At 44.4% G+C, this 18,181-nt stretch overlaps 1 protein-coding gene across 1 annotated transcript in view; it reads right to left on the bottom strand.

Annotated features, from left to right (window-relative positions):
* TLL1 (tolloid like 1) overlaps positions 1-18,181 on the bottom strand; it is a 455,972-nt gene that overhangs the window by 353,323 nt on the left and 84,468 nt on the right. The window lies entirely within an intron of this gene.

Here is an 18,181-nt window from a genome sequence, read left to right as displayed (position 1 = left end):
TTTACAGTTTGATATTGCTGCAAACCCCCACAGTGCCCCCTTAAGAACCCTACATTAATTATTCTCCTAAAGCCACCCTCCACATATATTTGGGCCACAATCTGATGAAAAGAAATCGACAGATTTACGTCGACGAATTCTACAGCGACAAACACTCCCTATCCAGTTTCAAAGACTAAGCACAGCAGGATGGATGCTGCTTTTTAACTGGCCTTCAACGAAAACTTGGGAAGGGTCGAGTTTTACAGTCTGCAGTGATAACTTATCGATATTTTACATGTCTTTAGTTATATAAATGATTGAAAATATTAGGTTAGGGATCATTGACCAATTTGAGAGGTAACTGAGCTTGTCTCTTGCCCAGTTTAAAAGGTCACTAGAGCATTCTCAATAACTAGTCTCGCTCCATGGCACAGCCAGTACTTTTGACCCTTCTACCAATGTTACCCTACTCGTCTTTACATGGGATTTGCTACTGATGATCACCCTTAGCTGTTAATCTATCCACATTCTCGTGTGTTATTTATTTGTGATGCAGAGAATGCATTCACTGCATCACATGTTTCTCTTGTTCACTGCATGCAACCATATTTTAGTATGAGTCTTTCTCTGTTTATTAATTACCTACATGCCAGCTAATTGCACGACATGCAGTGATTTTAGTTTTCATTTCACCAAGTGCTAACCACGTTCCAAATTGTCTGTCAGTGATTAAATGTATACATTGCTTTTCAGTACTCTGGGAGACCTGCATAGTATTCACATTAACATAACAAATGCCACTTGGTTTACTCAAGCTCGACGCCTGTCATTCAATAAAATGTTCTCATTTTTAAGCGTGCAAGGCTTTCACTAGTTATATTTAATGTATTGCCCTTGATGTGTGTAGCAGCCAGAACATGTTTGCGGTTTGGTAGTTTGTGCATGGTAAGAATGATATCGTGTAGTGTGGGATGCCAACATAGCGTTCCTGTAATAAGGGTTCCACAAGTCATAGACAATCTGGATGGTGGGAGGCAGTCGGCTCATCGACCATTATACTTCATTACAAGAGAGAGGGGGGGGGTCATTGTAGAGAGGCGTTTAGCTCCTAACCTCATCCTGAGTTCCCTCAGGAAACGCTTTCACAGGTCTGAACTATCTGGTGGCTCCATCAGCTGAAAGCCTGGTCTCAGTTGTATGATAGATTAGGTCCATCCAAGGCATGGGATATGGCCTTGCTCGATGTAATCAATTGTTTTTACTGCATAGGGCTTTGTATTCTTTATGCGCCCTCTTGTGTGACCGTATTTGTTTAGCTTTTGCACATTTTTTCATCACACCTGCATGCTCATGTATGGTATTATGGTGTCTTCTTTACACGACAATATCCTTTGCAAAAATGGTAATCACATAGCCTGTTTGTTTTGCCTTAAACGTTTCTTGATGCACCTGGAATGTATAGTATGTGTTACTGCACATATCTATCTACATATATAAAAGTCAAAATGTGTTTGTTTGTGGCGGGGTTTGTGGCAAAGCGTTGTTCCTTATACAATTCCACACCGTTTCACCACTCTGCACCAAATTTTGCATAGTTCCTGTTAGGACCCTCCAGACATTACTGGCTGCATGACATTTGGAAACCCCACCCCGTTCCCTGAATTTCAGCAAAAGTCAAAATTTGGTTATGGGTTTGTGGCTTGGAGAAGCGTTGTTCCTTATACGATTCCATACCGTTTCACCAATCTGAACCAAATTTTGCATAGTTAAGGTATAGTATGTTATTGTTTATTTATAAAGCGCCTATACACAGGCAAGTGTTTCAAAGCGCTCAAGGAGGGTGGGAACATGGGGAAAAAATAACAGTCGCTCAGAGCCCTTGAAATTCTGAGACGATAATAGTCTGCACAAGCAGAATAAGTGCGTAGAATACATTTAACAGTTTGAGATACAGAAAATAGGCCTGACGGCAATTCTGCAGTTTTACCAGTGCATTTAACGGGATAAGACAAGGGAGAACAGATAGACGATCTACAGGCACGGTGCGTAAAGATCGTGCAAGTGCACAGGCAGTCAAAAGGAGGGGGAGGTCCAAGTGCACCCGGTCGGTGGAGACTGGGGTAAGTACCTGTTAGGACTCTTCGGACATTACTGACTACATGACATTTGGAGACCCCACTCCGTTCCCCAAATTTCAGCACAAGTCAAAAGTTGTTTGTGGGTTTGTGGCTTGGCGAAGCGTTGTTCCTTATACAATTGCACACTGTTTCACCAATGTGCATCAAATGTTGCATAGTTACCTGTTAGGACCCTCCAGACATTACTGGCTACATGACATTTGCACACCCCACCCGTTCCCCGGATTTCAGCACCATCACACATGGAATGGTTCCCTGAAATTGGTGAAACATCAATGTGGTCGTAGAAGGACCTGTCCCGACACGAGAAACACAACTCCAGGCCCAGCCCTAGGATGCACGGTTTCCAAGATATCTGCACCACAATGCACTGCAACAAACTGCACCACACTAGGGTGAGGCGATAGGTGGAGAGAGAGCACAGAAGGTACCATTATGCAGCAGCACACCAACTCTCACCGCCCCCCAATTTCAGCCAGCCACACGCACCCATTCTCAGTGCAGTTTACTTCACGGTGCAAAGCACATCAAGCCATAAGCGAATCGGAACAGCGACCTATAGGATCAGTGATATCATGTGTGTTTACAGAGCCAGTTCGGTCAGAGAAAGGGCACTTCCGCTAGTATTACACATTTTGTAACATTATATTCTTACAATATGTGTATATAACAACATAACTTAGCCAGTAGGGCTATGTCCTCATTTTGATAACTCATCCCCACTTGGACACACACGTCCAGGGAAGCTTAGGTTTGCTGCATCATTTCATCATTCCATGCCCTATCGGTCATGCAAATGTGCAGGGTTAGACAGCAGCAAATAGAGGAAATGTCTACCACCAAAAAAGTAAGGGATTTATATTTTTATTTGACTATCCTTTCCAGGGGGTTGGACTACCACTGTCTCTTGTATAATGGTTGTTATATCTCTTAAGCTGGGACCAGAATTTTAGTATAACCCTTTACTACATACAGCATAGTAAACCATCATTTTACCACAAAGGATAACCCATTTCCCTCCTCTAGATTACAAGCAGTTAAGCCCTGACTTGCCTCGCCTCTGAGGGACATCATGGTTTGGCTCGGGCTAGATGAGATCCTCTACTCTTCCTACATTTACCCCTTTTTTGTGTCCACCCACATTCACTCGGCACACAGCCAACTCTTGTCTCTGACCCTTCAGTCAGCCGGCTTGACACTACCAGACCCTTTCATTTAAACCGGGAGTCAATTCATTATGATTATCTGGTCCAATTGCCTACAGCATTGTTAGGCACTTGAGCATTCCTCAAGGTATCACACAACCCTAGAATGATTTAATCTTGTGCCATTAAAACGTTGTTTCCAGTGTGAATCGCCAGGAATAAGGGGCAGTATTCGTTAATTATCTCTTGATCAATCCTGCCTTGATTAAAAGACCTCAAAACCGTGTATGGTTTTCAACACCGTGGTTGGCGATCAACATTATACAGCCCATGTTTGCATTTTGTGGCCTTGTTCCATTTACGTCCATTTGTTTTTTAGTCTGCCTCACCATCTTTCCCCCTGCGACTCTGCCTTTCCCTGGCTCTGTTCAGTCCACACCACGGTCTGATTTCTAACCAGGGCGGGGTCACAATTACCCTCCACTCTGGCAAGTGTTTGGTTTTTTAAGACCACTAAGGTGGCAATGTGCCCAGTAAAAAAGACTAAACGTATAGGTACAGCAACTAAGATCGGAGAGTTCAGGCGTACAATTCTAGTGACCAGATTCTCTCCCATGTTTCATGCATTGAATACATGAAATGAAGACTCTTTTCGGAAGTGATGCAAGAGGTCACGCTAGGTTGGGGCATGGTTTCACCACTACACACAATGTTGAATCTTGTGTGGAGAACAAGAACTTCCAAGCTTCAGGACCCGAGGGTACCCCGAATAAGTTCCAGACGAGTCAACCAGATTGATCAGCCAGGAATAAATGTCACTTATGTTATCAATGCTTTGTTTTCAGCCACTTTTCATAACAAGGGGGTACAACGTGGAACGATTTCGAAGCACCTCAGGAAGCATGCAACCACCTCTTGATTAATATGGTTTAAAAATCAATTTGGAAACTTAAATAATCGGTGCTGTAAAAATCAATATCAACACATTAAAATAAAGAAATTGCTTTACTCTGTGACTTCCTAGCTCCTCACAGAGGCACTGGGTGCTAAATACCCACAAGCCTTCATTAGTAGTATGCAGTGCTTATGCAGAATTGACAAACAGCTCCTGCACAGGGATTTCCAGATCACAGAATCGCAGAGCAACGGTGCTGTATAATACTCGTAAATAAACAAATAACCGCGTCACCTGTGCTTACGGATATCACATTCAATGAATGCAGAAAAGGAAATTAAATGGACTGACTGATGAGTGTCATTGGGTCTTCAGAGACTAGGGTGGAACTTCGAACCCGTTCTATCATTTTTGAGAAACTTTAGATATCAAATATTGCAAAGTTACAGAGTTGAAATGGTTACTGTATGGAAATTAGGCGAGGAACTCTAAAGTTATGCATAGTGAATGAGAAGTGTTACAACATATATAATACTTGTTAACAGTGTCATGTGGTGAATCATCAGAAAATTGATTGACAGGTATCATTTTCCCAGCATCACAAATCGTGATCTGCTGGAAGCAGATAAGTTCCTTTTTTCCAGTCGCACCTGATTGTATGACCACTCGACTGCTAGTACATGACTTCACAACCGCTGACAGAGAATAGAACACACCATCGCATCCCTGTCTCTTTAAACAGGATCACAAGGGCCAGCGCTATCCGTTGCCTACACTTTGCGGCCCATCCAGCACCATAATTAATATTTCAATTTCCTGTTGTCATAGGAACTCATTTGGAGCTAGGTTATCTTTAGAAGCAGTTGTGTAGATTTACATTGCAAATTGATAGATGTCCTTACCAAACAGAGCACCTCGCAGCGTAAGTTACGTGCACCTATGAATAATGCACGCCAAGTATCGATCCTAGAGCACGAAGCGCTATCAAGCAAACAATTCCACCTGTCCGATTGCACTTCAGTGAGTGCACATTAATCTTGCAATCAATCGTTCTGGTTTACCATCCTGGTTTGTCATCTGCTCAGGTGCTTGCATTTGATAGAAAACGTCAATATTTTATTTTCCCTTCCCCTGTTGGTACAAGCCTAACTACACGTTTTTGTTTATGTTCTAATGTATTTTACAATCTGGTCTTAGGATGTAAGCACAGCAACAAAAATCCCATGCACACTATTCTGGACACAAGTCACTGCCAAACAGAACGTATTCAACACATTACATTACACAAAACAAAAGGCTCCAAAATCCCAACTGATGAACCACCCTGGGCCGGGCCGGTATCATTACATATTATCCCCACCAGAAATATTGCCATATATATGGTCGTTTGGAACAGCCATAGGCGATATTTGTTGGGGGATCATTTTTGGGTTTCTTTGGGAGCAGGGGTTGCGGGGGTGTCCCCCGCTCCTTTAAAAATAATGCAGGGGTTTCGGGGGTCCCCTCCGCAGGTTCCATGCCTTAATATTGCCGCAAAAATATGCCGATATATTTGTATGGCGATATTTTTGCAGGGATATTAACACATGTAATCCCTGGGTCTTACTCTCAAAAAAGGAAGTCCACCTGGTAGAAACAAAGTCAAGCAAAAAAGAGCCCATTCAAATAAATAGGACTCAAATTGCTCAGCGATAGTTCCTTAGAACACAGTTTGGACCATGTGTGTAGATTGTTCATAGTTTTAGATCTACCTCCTTATTGTGTATTTTGTTCTTGAAAAGTAAAATCGTATGCCCGTGTTTTGTCAGATCCATGCAGTTTCTCGTCAATTGTATTAAGTTATTAAATGTTATTGACTCTTTTGGGGCCTATGACCGATGTGAGAATTGTCCTAAAGCGCTCCCAAGTCTAAAGGCAAAAAATGGGCTCCAAAAAAGCAATTGGGTATTCATTCACTCCACCTAAAACAAACGAGCCAGCTTCCCATGGTCTCAAGGTCAGTGGAGAAGTCTCGGACAGTTGTGTCACCTCCCTTCTAGGAAGAAGCCATCGACGTCAAAAGATACGTAGCCAGGGACACTGTGAATTCCTGTATTACTGCAATATCCTCGGCCAGGCTGAGCACGGCATTCAGAAGAATGGTGCGATGGAAGCATGAATGAGCAAGCGTGTGTGACATTTCCATCCAAGTGGCCGGATGCAGACTACCAGGAAGAGATAACTGACTCAACGGTGAGTGCCTGCAAAGCGCAGGCGAGTCTGGCACAATGCAACGCCGACTCATAGCCTGGAAACTAGATAACAAAAGGTTGGCAATGTGCGCTCTGCTCTTTAATAGCACTGATGATATCAGATAGGCTTGCGGCCAATCCTGCATATCGGGCCTTGCGATATCACACAGCGCCTGCATTTCATGTTGGTTTCTTTGAAAGCTCTTCAGTTAAGAAGATGCACATGCTAGTGGGATGCTTCGCAGAGAAGACGAGGTGCACACCAAGGGGCTGATGTGCATAGAAGGCATGTGCTCCAATGGGCCGATTCTCAAAAAAGATTGCATGCGCCCTAATGGGCCGATTCACAAAGAAGATGATTTGCACACTAAGGGGCTGATTCACAAAGAAGACATGTGCTCCAATGGGCCGATTCACACAGATGATGATGTGCACACTAAAGGGCTGATTCACAAAGAAGGCATGTGCTCCAATGGGCCGATTCACAAAGAAGAGGACATGCGCCCTAATGGGCCGATTCACAGATGATTATTTGCACACTAAGGGGCTGATTCACGAAGAAGATGTGCTCTAATGGGTCTACAGACCAAGAAGACATGCGCCCTAATGGGCCGATTCACAAAGAAGATGATTTGCACACTAAGGGGCTGATTCACAAAGAAGACATGTGCTCCAATGGGCCGATTCACACAGATTATGATGTGCACACTAAAAGGCTGATTCACAAAGAAGGCATGTGCTCCAGTGGGCCAATTCACAAAGAAGAGGGCATGCGCCCTAATGGGCCGATTCACAGATGATTATGTGCACACTAAGGGGGCTGATGTGCATAGAAGGCATGTGCTCCAATGGGCCGATTCACAAAAATGATTGCATGCGCCCTAATGGGCCGATTCACAAAGAAGATGATTTGCACACTAAGGGGCTGATTCACAAAGAAGACATGTGCTCCAATGTGCCGATTCACACAGATGATGATGTGCACACTAAAGGGCTGATTCACAAAGAAGGCATGTGCTCCAATGGGCCGATTCACAAAGAAGAGGGCATGCGCCCTAATGGGCAGATTCACAGATGATGATGTGCACACTAAGGGGCTGATTCACGAAGAAGATGTGCTCTAATGGGCCTACAGACCAAGAAGACATGCGCCCTAATGGGCCGATTCACAAAGAAGATGATTTGCACACTAAGGGGCTGATTCACAAAGAAGACATGTGCTCCAATGGGCCGATTCACACAGATGATGATGTGCACACTAAAGGGCTGATTCACAAAGAAGGCATGTGCTCCAATGGGCCAATACACAAAGAAGAGGGCATGCGCCCTAATAGGCCGATTCACAGATGATGATGTGCACACTAAGGGGCTGATTCACGAAGTAGATGTGCTCTAATGGGCCTACAGACCAAGATGACATGCACCCTAATGGGCCGATTCACAAAGAAGATGATTTGCACACTAAGGGGCCGATTCACAAAGAAGACATGTGCTCCAATCGGTCGATTCACACAGTTGATGATGTGCACACTAAAGGGCTGATTGACAAAGAAGACGTGCTCCAATGGGCCGATTTACAAAGAAGATGGCATGCGCCCTAATGGGCCGATTCACAAAGAAGATGATTTGCATACTAAGGGGCTGATTCACAAAGAAGGCATGTGCTCCAATGGGCCGATTCACAAAGAAGAGGGCATGCGCCCTAATGGGCCGATTCACAGATGATGATGTGCACACTAAGGGGCTGATTCACGAAGAAGACGTGCTCTAATGGGCCTACAGACCAAGAAGACATGCACCATAATGAGCCAATTCACAAAGAAGAGGATGTGCACACTAAGGGGCTAAATCACAAATAGGACATGTGCTATAATGGGCCTATACACCAAGAAGAAGACATGCACCCTAATGGGCCGATTCACAAAGAAATTTTTGTGCACACTAAGGGGCTCATTCACAGAGTATGCATGTTTCCTAGTGGTCCTATACACAAAGAGAAAGATGTGCACCCTAATGGTCTAATTCACAAAGAAGACATGAACCCTAATGGGCAGAGCCACCACTATTAATACAAGCAAGCTGCTCATGCATGTCTCCAACTGTGTCTGTAATTCTCACCACTCCAAACTCTCATAAACTCATTCTTTTGGGACTTTCTGAGACTTTCAACACTGTTGACCACTCCCTTCTCTGCCTCACTCTCCGGAACCTTGGGTTTTGCAAATCTGCTCTTGCCTGGATCACCTCCTTCCTGGAAGTTCAATCCTTTAAAATCACTTGGAACTCGCAAACCTTTGATCCCATCCCTCTCCCTATCAGAGTCCCCCAAGGATCAGTCCTTGGACCTCTGGACTTCACCGCTATACCTTTGCCCACGTAAGATGTATCTCATCATTTTACTTTCAATATCACCTTTTTGCTGATGACACTCAAATATTTTGCTCATTTCCCTCCTTCACCCCGGCCATCTCAAAACAGATTATGAAGTGTTGCACTGCAATTTGTTACTGGGTGACTGTCTGCTGCCTCATGCTATCCTTTTCAAAAAATATAGGTCATCTTGCTCCCAGCTTCCAATGCATCCAGCTCCTCCTCTCTCTCATCTCCTTCTTCTGACATGTTTTCTCCCTCAGACAATGGTTGCAAACTTGGGGTCCTCTTCAATAGCGACCCATGACTGCAAAGGTTCATCACTGCTACTGCCCCTGCCTCTGCATCAACCCCCTCAATATTCCGAAAATGTGTCCTTTTCTTACTAACCACTCTACAAAAACTCTAATTTCCTCTCTCATGTTGATCAAACGTGACTACTGCTCTACTCCTTGATCTTCCTATCTACTCCTTGGTAAAGTAACATGATGCTGCTCGTCTACCCTTAGACAGCAAATGAGCTGCACCCGCTGCTACTGGGACTATTGCATATTTGGTGACATTTAAGAATGATTCATTAGCTGGCTACCTGGTATAACCTTGTTTTGAAAGCAGCCCTGATATGCCTGCTGTGCATTGAATGATTCACTTAACTTTACATTGCAGTCAGCACCATGTGAAAAAAAGTGACTGACTGATGTAAAATGTCTGGCCTTTTGCTCATGTGATAATTATGTTTGATTGGGATGTGTCTGCGTGTATGCTAGTGATGCATTAGATATAAAATGTACCCCTCAGCAGCATCATGAAAAATGTTTTGCCAATTTTCTAGGCAATGTGGCATTTCGGCCACCTCCCCTGGTCACAAGGTTGCCAGGGAGTATTCTATCAGTTGAATAATGATTTATGGGGATCATTTTGCCTCTGAATGTAGCTACAATGATTCTGCATAATGTAGTGATCTACCGCAGAGAATAAGACCACTAGGGACAGAGATTAAGCACAGAAAGTATGTCTGCCTTAATTTCATGCAACAATGTCCATAACTTCTTAGTATATGGCCAGCATGGTGACACATATTCTGGATTATAATCATGGATAATCTGGGTGTCTCCTGCACTAAATATGCAGACGACACCCAGATCCTCATACCCCTTACAGGCAATTACCTCAGTGACACGGCTCTTGTGAACAAGATTTATCTCCCCATTCAGGCATGGATGGCCACCCATAGCGTCTGCCTGAATGAAAAGACTGAACTACTGATCCTTGGAACCCCGGCCAACCTTAAAAAACTTAACGCTGATTATTCTTCGTTTGACATTGATGGCAATACTATCAAGGTCGTAAAAGAGGTAAAAACGTTAGGTTTTTACCTTGACTCTCCCTTAATATTGAGAAAAAAGGTTAACGCACTGGCTTCGACATCAGCATACACATGTAAGTTAATTAGGGCCTGCCGACCGTGCTTATCCTCATCTAGCTGCACCACCTTAGCTAACGCCCTTATACTTTCAAGACTGGACTACTGTAATGCATTTTATCTGGGCGACAATAAGTATATCCTGAACAAGTTTCAAACACTACAGAACAATGCCTTAAGAACAGCCATAAACGTTCTGAACAAAGATCATGTATCTGAACACAGAAGACAAAATCAATGCCTGAACAACGTCGTCCCACTCTATCTCACTAACCGTATTTCCAGGAAAACCTCTAATCGCCCTTCTAGGACTACCAACTCCTTCTGCCTCAATGTACCTCGATTTAACTTAACCAGATCTGGCGGCTGAAGCTTCCCAGTAATGGCAGCTCAAACTTGGAACTCACTCCCTCTTACACTCCGTACTGATCAAACCTACCCAAGCTTCAGACGCAACATTCAGAAATGGCTGAGTACTAACGATAATGTTATGTTATGTTACTTTGCATTTATATAGCACCTTATGTACCATTGGTATGATCTGAAGGCGCTGGTAGGTTGAACGCCCTTGGGAACCGTATTTCAAGTCAGTAAAGAGAGAGAGAGTCATAAGGTGTGTGTGTACACCAGATATATGCACTCGTATGATAGCTACTTCTTAGCGGTAAGTGTGGTGGTTGGGATAATCATCCTGGGACCTAATCCCAAGAACAATGCGCAACCCAACTTCATGTCTGAGCATATATCTGTGAACAGCAATGTTTTGCGGATTCATACTATGTACCCAGCATGCGGTCTGCTCTCCTCATGCTGACTAACTGTAACATATGCATCTTGGAAATATTGTAAACTACTGACTAAGGTGCCACTGTGTACCTTGTAATTCTTGTAAATTGTAATTTGAAATTTTGCTAACAACATATCCTGTAACCTAAGCTTAACGCTTTCACGTATTGCTTGCGCCAAGTTAGCCCTGGGTTTGGTGCACCATACAAATAAATAAAACAAACAAACAAACATTTTGTACCTGTTTGTGGCCCAGAATATGGGCAGTACTTCAGAAGACAGGTTGTGTTGGTTCATTGAAATGGCCACATTGAAATCTAATTTTCTCAATGGGGTGGAGGCAGGCGAGGGGACTTGAAAAGACATGGCGAAGTGAGTTTTTGGGGAGTACTGAGGAAGAGTCATTGATGTGGTGGGGAAAACAGTGGACAGGCTACCTGACATTTGTAACTGTACCAAAATTTAACGAATGCTTTTATGATGTGGAATGGAGCAAAAAGATTTAAGGCCTCATTACACGGATGGCGGTAAGGATTTACCGGTACCGGTAAAATACCGGTACCGGTAAATCCTTACCGCCTTACTACGAGGTCCCTTTGCGGGTTGGGGGATTTAACGCCTGCTTTTTGCAGGCGTTAAAAACCAACCCGCAAAGGGACCCAGGGAGCTAATTACGGTACCGCAATTTGCGGTACCGTAATTAGCGCCTTCCCCATTCCCATTGAGCCCTATCGGGCAAAAATGGGAATGTGGAAGGGCAATGGTGGAAGCGGGAATTACCGCCCCGCCAACCTTGGAATGGGGCGGTAATTCCCCTTTCCGCCAAGGCGGTGCCGGTATTTTACCGGCATGAACCATGGCGCTAATAGCGCCATGGTTCTCCGCCATCCGTGTAATGAGGCCATTAGTCATAATGCATATTATTTAAAAACCTTAAACGTTTTCTGAGTAACGTTGAAAGAATTGTGTGTAGTGCATGTTATGACCTAAGTATATTAGATAAAACAGTCGCCTTCATTTTTGCTCTAGTGACATTTTGTTTCGATAACTCCGATTGAGGCTCACATCCATTCTCTATTCTTGTAAGCCGCAAAATGAGTGCTACACTATTTTGGTCCGTTTCTTTTTCACAAGGGCAAAGCTTTAATAATTTTGTCCCTGACAGTGAAGTTTTATATGAAGCTTAGTTTGATGAGTATCCTTCTAAAAAAGTCTGTTAATAATGGCCTTTTATTATTCAAAGCCCATGGTACTAACATCATTCAAACAGGTCAGAGCAAACTGCACACAGGCCTCATAAACGGGCCTTTAACTTGCCGAGCTGTTTCACCAGCTCCTTGGAAGGGAATATTAACTTAAGGTTTGCCAAGGCATCGTTGCTTCTTCCTTTTATTGTTTAATTCATGGACAAACCATGTCATTTTTAGTCTTTCAAGAATATTTCCTGTTACTGGACCAGTTTCAATTTCAGACTCTTCCTTCTGTCGTTGGAGAGTGAAACCTCTATTTCTACTTCCGTTTGCAGCGAGCGGAGTTCACCTGGAGTAAGTTTGGGTGGATGAGTGCAGGGATGGTCTGCGGCCTCACTGCTATATTGTTGTGCTGAGGTCTGTGCTGCTGTCCTTTCTAGGGAGGCTAGCCATCGTGCAGTGGCATTCTGCACAGGTGTGATACTTAAGAAGGCCAGGGTAGAGTAACAGTGTGCTATCAAGTGATTCAATTAGAGTAGCTCCCCCCCCCCTAGGCACGCACACTTTCTCCAGGGAACTTCGCGATAGACTGACAGGATGGAAAAGGTCAAATATGAAAGTGATTTCAGGAAGCAGGAGTGCACTGGCTAGAGCTGTGATCTGAGTGTGATGAGTATAGAGTGACTCCTAGACGTCTGTCCTCAAGGTGTGCAGAGTAGCTGATCTTCAGAATGGGCTGCTTTCAAGGGGGTATGTTTCTGGTATTGTAGCTTACTGTCATCTTTCCGCCCTTCTCTTTCTTTCCCTTTTTCTCTTGAAGCACCGTACTCAGGCACACCATTCAGCGCGCATGGGGCACTATGCAGAACACAGTACGCTGTATTGGAATCTATCGCACTCCTGTGAGGGGTCCATTTATTTTCTTAAAGGATGAACTGTTTCGCTTGCTGTTCCCCCATAGTGTCTTTTGTGTCGTTGCAGGCTGTCTATTGTAGGCTCCATAGCAATTCCTTGGATGTCTCCAACTGCCTCACATACTCACCGCCAACATTCTCTCAGATGTCTCCCTGTCCTCATGTGTCCTCCCAGGTTCCACCTCCTCTGGCCTGACCATAGCCTTCCCCCTACATGCCTTGGTAATCTCTTCAACCCACTCATTCTATCCTCCCATGCACTCTCCCAAGATTCCATTGGTGTATATCCCCCAAACTGACCCCATTGCGTACTCTTCCTCTGCATTCTCTCTCTCTCTCTCTCTCTCTCTCTCTCTCTCTCTCTCTCTCTCTCTCTCCCTCTCTCTCTCTCTCTCTCTCTCCTCCTCCTATGTGCCCTTCCAAATTCCTTTTCCTCTCTCTTTTCCTAATCCCACCAGTCTCCACATGAAGGTAAGGTGCTCAACCCACTTCTCTGACTGCAGTACGGTTAGAGGCGTGTATGTGGGGGCGGGAGGGGGGGCAGAAGGAGGAGAAGCCAGTGCTCTGAACCTGCACACTCTCCACCTCTGAACATCTCCCTAACACTTTTATTTCAATAATAGAGAACCCTATTGCACGTGCTACAGTACAAAAGCAGGGAGTGATTGTGTGAAAAGTAGATCTGGCAGAAAGCAGAATATGGCAGAGATCAGAATGTGAATATAATTTCCCAGCTGTCATGTTATGTTATTGCCGATCACTTAGTGCTCTCTAACCCACTGCTCCCTTTCAGCTCTCTATGCATTTATATAGCGCCTTATATACCACTGGTATGATCTCAAAGCGCTGTGGGTTGAACGCCCTTGGGAACCATAGTCCAGGTCAGTGGAGAGACTAGGGTAGCATATAGTATATGGGTGCACTCAGTATGTGTGTATCCAGTGCCGTTTTGGCCGCGGTCTAATGCTAGGTGCGGTGCAGTGGCTGTGTAAGATCAGTGGCATGTGTTCAGCAAGGTAGTTGGTCTCTGAGTCTGCATTCTGGCATCCGTGGGGCCTGTGTAAGAGATTATGTGTGCAGCTAGGCCGATTTTGTTGTGGGGTACAACTGCGTACAGACTGTTGAGGTATTCGAGGAGTGGTGTAGGTATGTGTGCAGCTAGGCCAAAATCGATCAAGGAGTATAGCTGCGTTCTATTGTTTGTTGGTGTAAAGTGGCAAGTGAGTATGTTAGTAGGAGTGAGTGTCTTTGCTTACTGGTAGTGGGCCCCTGCTACTGGTTACTTTCCAGAACCCGATGAGCTGGCCGTGTCTGCCCTGATGGTTTGCGGTAGTGGATCTCTGAGAGAGATTCTCCGGCTGGTGCGCAGTGTGCTGCGTTTGCTCGGTCGGCGGGTCCTTGATTCTGAGGCTCTGTTGTAGTTGTCAGAGGGCCCATTTTCTGGGTCCCTGGTCATAGTTTGCATAGGTGGCTGGGAAATTCCTGACACGTTTGTGTCACATAGATGGGAAAGCAACACCATGCCAGTACCAGCTGAACGATGGCAAATGGCTACCCTAGACACGGAGTACAATGCGTTTTTATTGGTTGGAGCATGAGGGCCGATGTGGCCCTTTTATGATTCGTAGGCAGAGCACCAGCCTTTTGTCCTAGTGCATGGGGTCTGACTGAGAACATTAGCAGTAGCTATGAGTCACAAATGGAATGTACACTAGCCACGGGGATGTCAGCTCTTGTTTCAGCTTCCATTTTGTTAAGTTGTTTGTGCACCTGGCATATTGCGTCACGGTGCTTTTCTTACAAGCTTTTCATTGCACATTCATGCACAATGAAACATGAGTCAAAAGGCTGTAAAAAACGTGGAAGCTATTTTGATGGAAGGCGTGGGCACAAGGACAGTGTGTTGCAGGAAGTAAAGATTAGTACATATTCTGGACTTCCTGTCAGAGCTTTTGCATTACAACATTGTCCACAGTCAATGTGACATTGACCTGAATTGATGTTACACTTTTTGAATAGGACACATCTAATTAATTAACTTAGAGTTCCTCGAAATGACAACAAGTCTAAATGGAAATACTGCATACACATGGTCATTGTATCCTGGAAAGACGTTCTTGTCTTTTGCTTCAATCTCATATTAAGGCGATCCCTCAGGATGTTGTAGTATGACGTCCAAACTTTGTAGCATAAAAAGGACATTTTGCATCAAGCATTATTTTTGGGGGCTTTTTGTAGCACATTTCTAACTGACTGTAAATTGTGAGAGAGCCAGGGTGTAAGAAAGAGGCAATGAGTGAGTGTGATCGAGAGAGAGAGAGAGAGAGAGAGGGAGAGAGAAAAGAGAGAGAGAGAGAGAGAGAGAGAGAGAGAGGGGCTGGAGGAGAGCTACGTTTTTATTATTTACACTCATTGTATGTTCCCTCTACAATGAGTACCAGATGTCTCAGGCCTGACAGGACAGTATTAATTTTGCTTTACATTTTATTTGAAGTGCATGCAATTTTAGATTATAAACTGTATTACTCGCTATCACTTATAATGGTAAATTATTCCACTTCAATGTTCCTTACTCTCCCAGTCAGCGACACCCTTCAACCTCACCAACACCCCTAAAATTCATTATCCCCTATCATAATTTACAATCATATACCTCTCACTCTGCCAGGTATGACCATCATGGGTACCACTGTCAGACTGTTAAGTCACAATTGCACTCCCTTGTCCCTGCCACACTCCCAACCGGACTCCCATCCTACAACTTTTGCCATCCAGTTCCCCTTGCTGTCTCCAGTCCTTCATTCCATCTCAGTATCATTTTGCCCAAGTGTACCCCACACCCCTCCATATCTCACTCCTTCAACATGTAGTGTCTAATCTGCTGCTCGGTCTGTCTTCCCCCAGCAGCTTCCTCTCTGGCTGATCACTTACTGCTCTCTGATCCACTGCTCCTTTTCAGCTCTCTGGCCCACCGCTCTCTTTCTTCTTTCGGGGCTACTGCTCCCCCTCTATTCTCTGGTCGCTGTTCCCTCTATCACATAAAGCTACCTCCATGCCCTCTGGCCCACTGCTCCTTTTCAGCTCTCTGGCCCAGCCTTCCCTCTCTGCTCTTTTGACCACCCTCCCCTCTGTCACATCTCACTCCCTCTTTGCTCTTTAGCCCACTGCACCCTCCTTGCTCTCTGGCCCACAGCTCCCTCTCTGCTTACCGGCCCAATACTCCCTCTCTGCTTGCTGGCCAACCGTGTCCATTGGAACCACTGCTACCCAAGCTCGGGCTGGCCTATAGGGCAATAGAGCAATGCCCGAACCAAAAACAGAACATTCTAGTGTGGGCCCGTTTTTGGGTCAAAGTGGGCCACTTTTTTGGTCCACGCGGGCCAGTTTGATAAGTTAGTCTACCATGTGGCTAGTAGTTTTATCCAGTGTTATTGAATAAATATTCTTTAAAATGCACAATTTGCATCACATTTTATCAAAAACGTCCCTTTGGGTACTACTGAAACAGTCGGTCACAAAAGAAATGAAATGCCATTTATTGTAACAGTGTTTTTATTTGCACCCGAGACAATCGTGTGCCCCAGTCCGCCTCTACCGCTCCCTCTGTGTTCTCTGGCCCTTTGCTCCATCTCCGGGCGGTCAACCTCTCTCCCTTTCTTCTGCATCCCTCTTTATTAGTCAAAGGATGTAGTCTTAGCATGTTTTTAAACAGAAAGGGCAATTTAGTAGTTTTTGTCTAACAAAGTGAGACCGCTATAAGCTGTGATTAGCAGCCTTATTATGAGTTTGGTGGAAATGTTACAAAAGGTGGTATTTCCAAATGCACTGTTTTACCAGTATGCCTGATAATGAGGTTGGGAGCCCTGTTAGGCAGAATTATATGCAGTACCCTTTGGGAACACTACACACAATTAGGACTACAAGTGGCAGCACAAATACACCTTTGGTACAAGCCCGTACTACACAGTAAAGTGGTAGCAATGGCTGAGCAGCCAGACTTATATCAAGAACAAGTGAACAGTATCAAATAGTTACATAAAGGACAGCAATTGCTATGATTCAAACAAACACTGACTCAAGGTTTTCAAGTAAAAGAATATACATGTCTTACTCTTCAGTTGTATAACATTTCACTAAAGTAAAGCAGTTCAAAAATCACACTCTTAATACACCACACCACTCCCAATAGTTTCCAGACAAGTTAAGCTCACAAAATGAAGTGGGAGCAAAATGGCACTTTGTTAATTAAAAAGGGAGCAAAGTTAGGTAGAAATGGAACCGTACCAACAAGTAAGTGGTCAGGGCAATCTAGAAAGAGGAACTATAGTGAGAGAATCAAGTCAGATAGGCATAGGGACAAAGTCAATTGGACAAAAGTCTTTTGCTCAAGATCACACAGCTCAGGGTAGTTTACGGTTAAGTCTTTGCCAAGAGTTCAGAACGCAGTTGGTCAGCAGAAAAGTTAGCTTAAAGAGAAGAGAAGGACAAGCCCTCGGATTGGTGAAAGGTTTCACACCTTTCCACTGCGGCTGGACGAAACGAACAACCGGATGTTGAACAGTACCTTAAATGGAGAAGAAGCTGTAGCTGTGGCGGACGTTCCTGGTAGTTCCAGAAGGCTCACGGTTCTTGAAGCGACTGTTGGACTGACACGAAGTAATGATAATGATAATGATGTGTTATTTATAGGTAGGAAGACTGGAGGGTCCTGCACCACCCAGGGACAAAACCAGCAGCAGAGCAAAGCAACAAATAAAAGGTGTGCTCCTTAAAACCCAAGCAGGGTCCGACCTTCCTGGCTATCTGGCCCACTGTAGCTCTGTACAGCGAATTTGACCAGAAGAGGGGGTCCTGGCTTGGAGTTTGGGTGAACTAGTTGGTCCCACCAGCTCAAGGAAAGAAGATTCTTGGAAGATCCTATCTTACCAGTTGAAAAAAATAAATCCTAGAAATCCAGCAAAGCTGCTGAGGGGCTCACTAGGTAAGGGAAATTAGCCATACTTGAGAATTCTCCCTAACAAGCCCAAAGTAAGAAACCTGGCAAATCCTTTACAAAATACATCTGAAAACAATAAATCATGCACATTATATGCAGTTTATTACGCAA

Source organism: Ambystoma mexicanum, chromosome 6q, assembly GCF_040938575.1.
Source record: "Ambystoma mexicanum isolate Mex_15411 chromosome 6q, UKY_AmexF1_1, whole genome shotgun sequence".
In the NCBI taxonomy this organism is placed as follows: domain Eukaryota; kingdom Metazoa; phylum Chordata; class Amphibia; order Caudata; family Ambystomatidae; genus Ambystoma; species Ambystoma mexicanum.
Note: the sequence above shows the minus strand (reverse complement) of the source record. Positions and strands in the feature narration are given on the sequence as shown.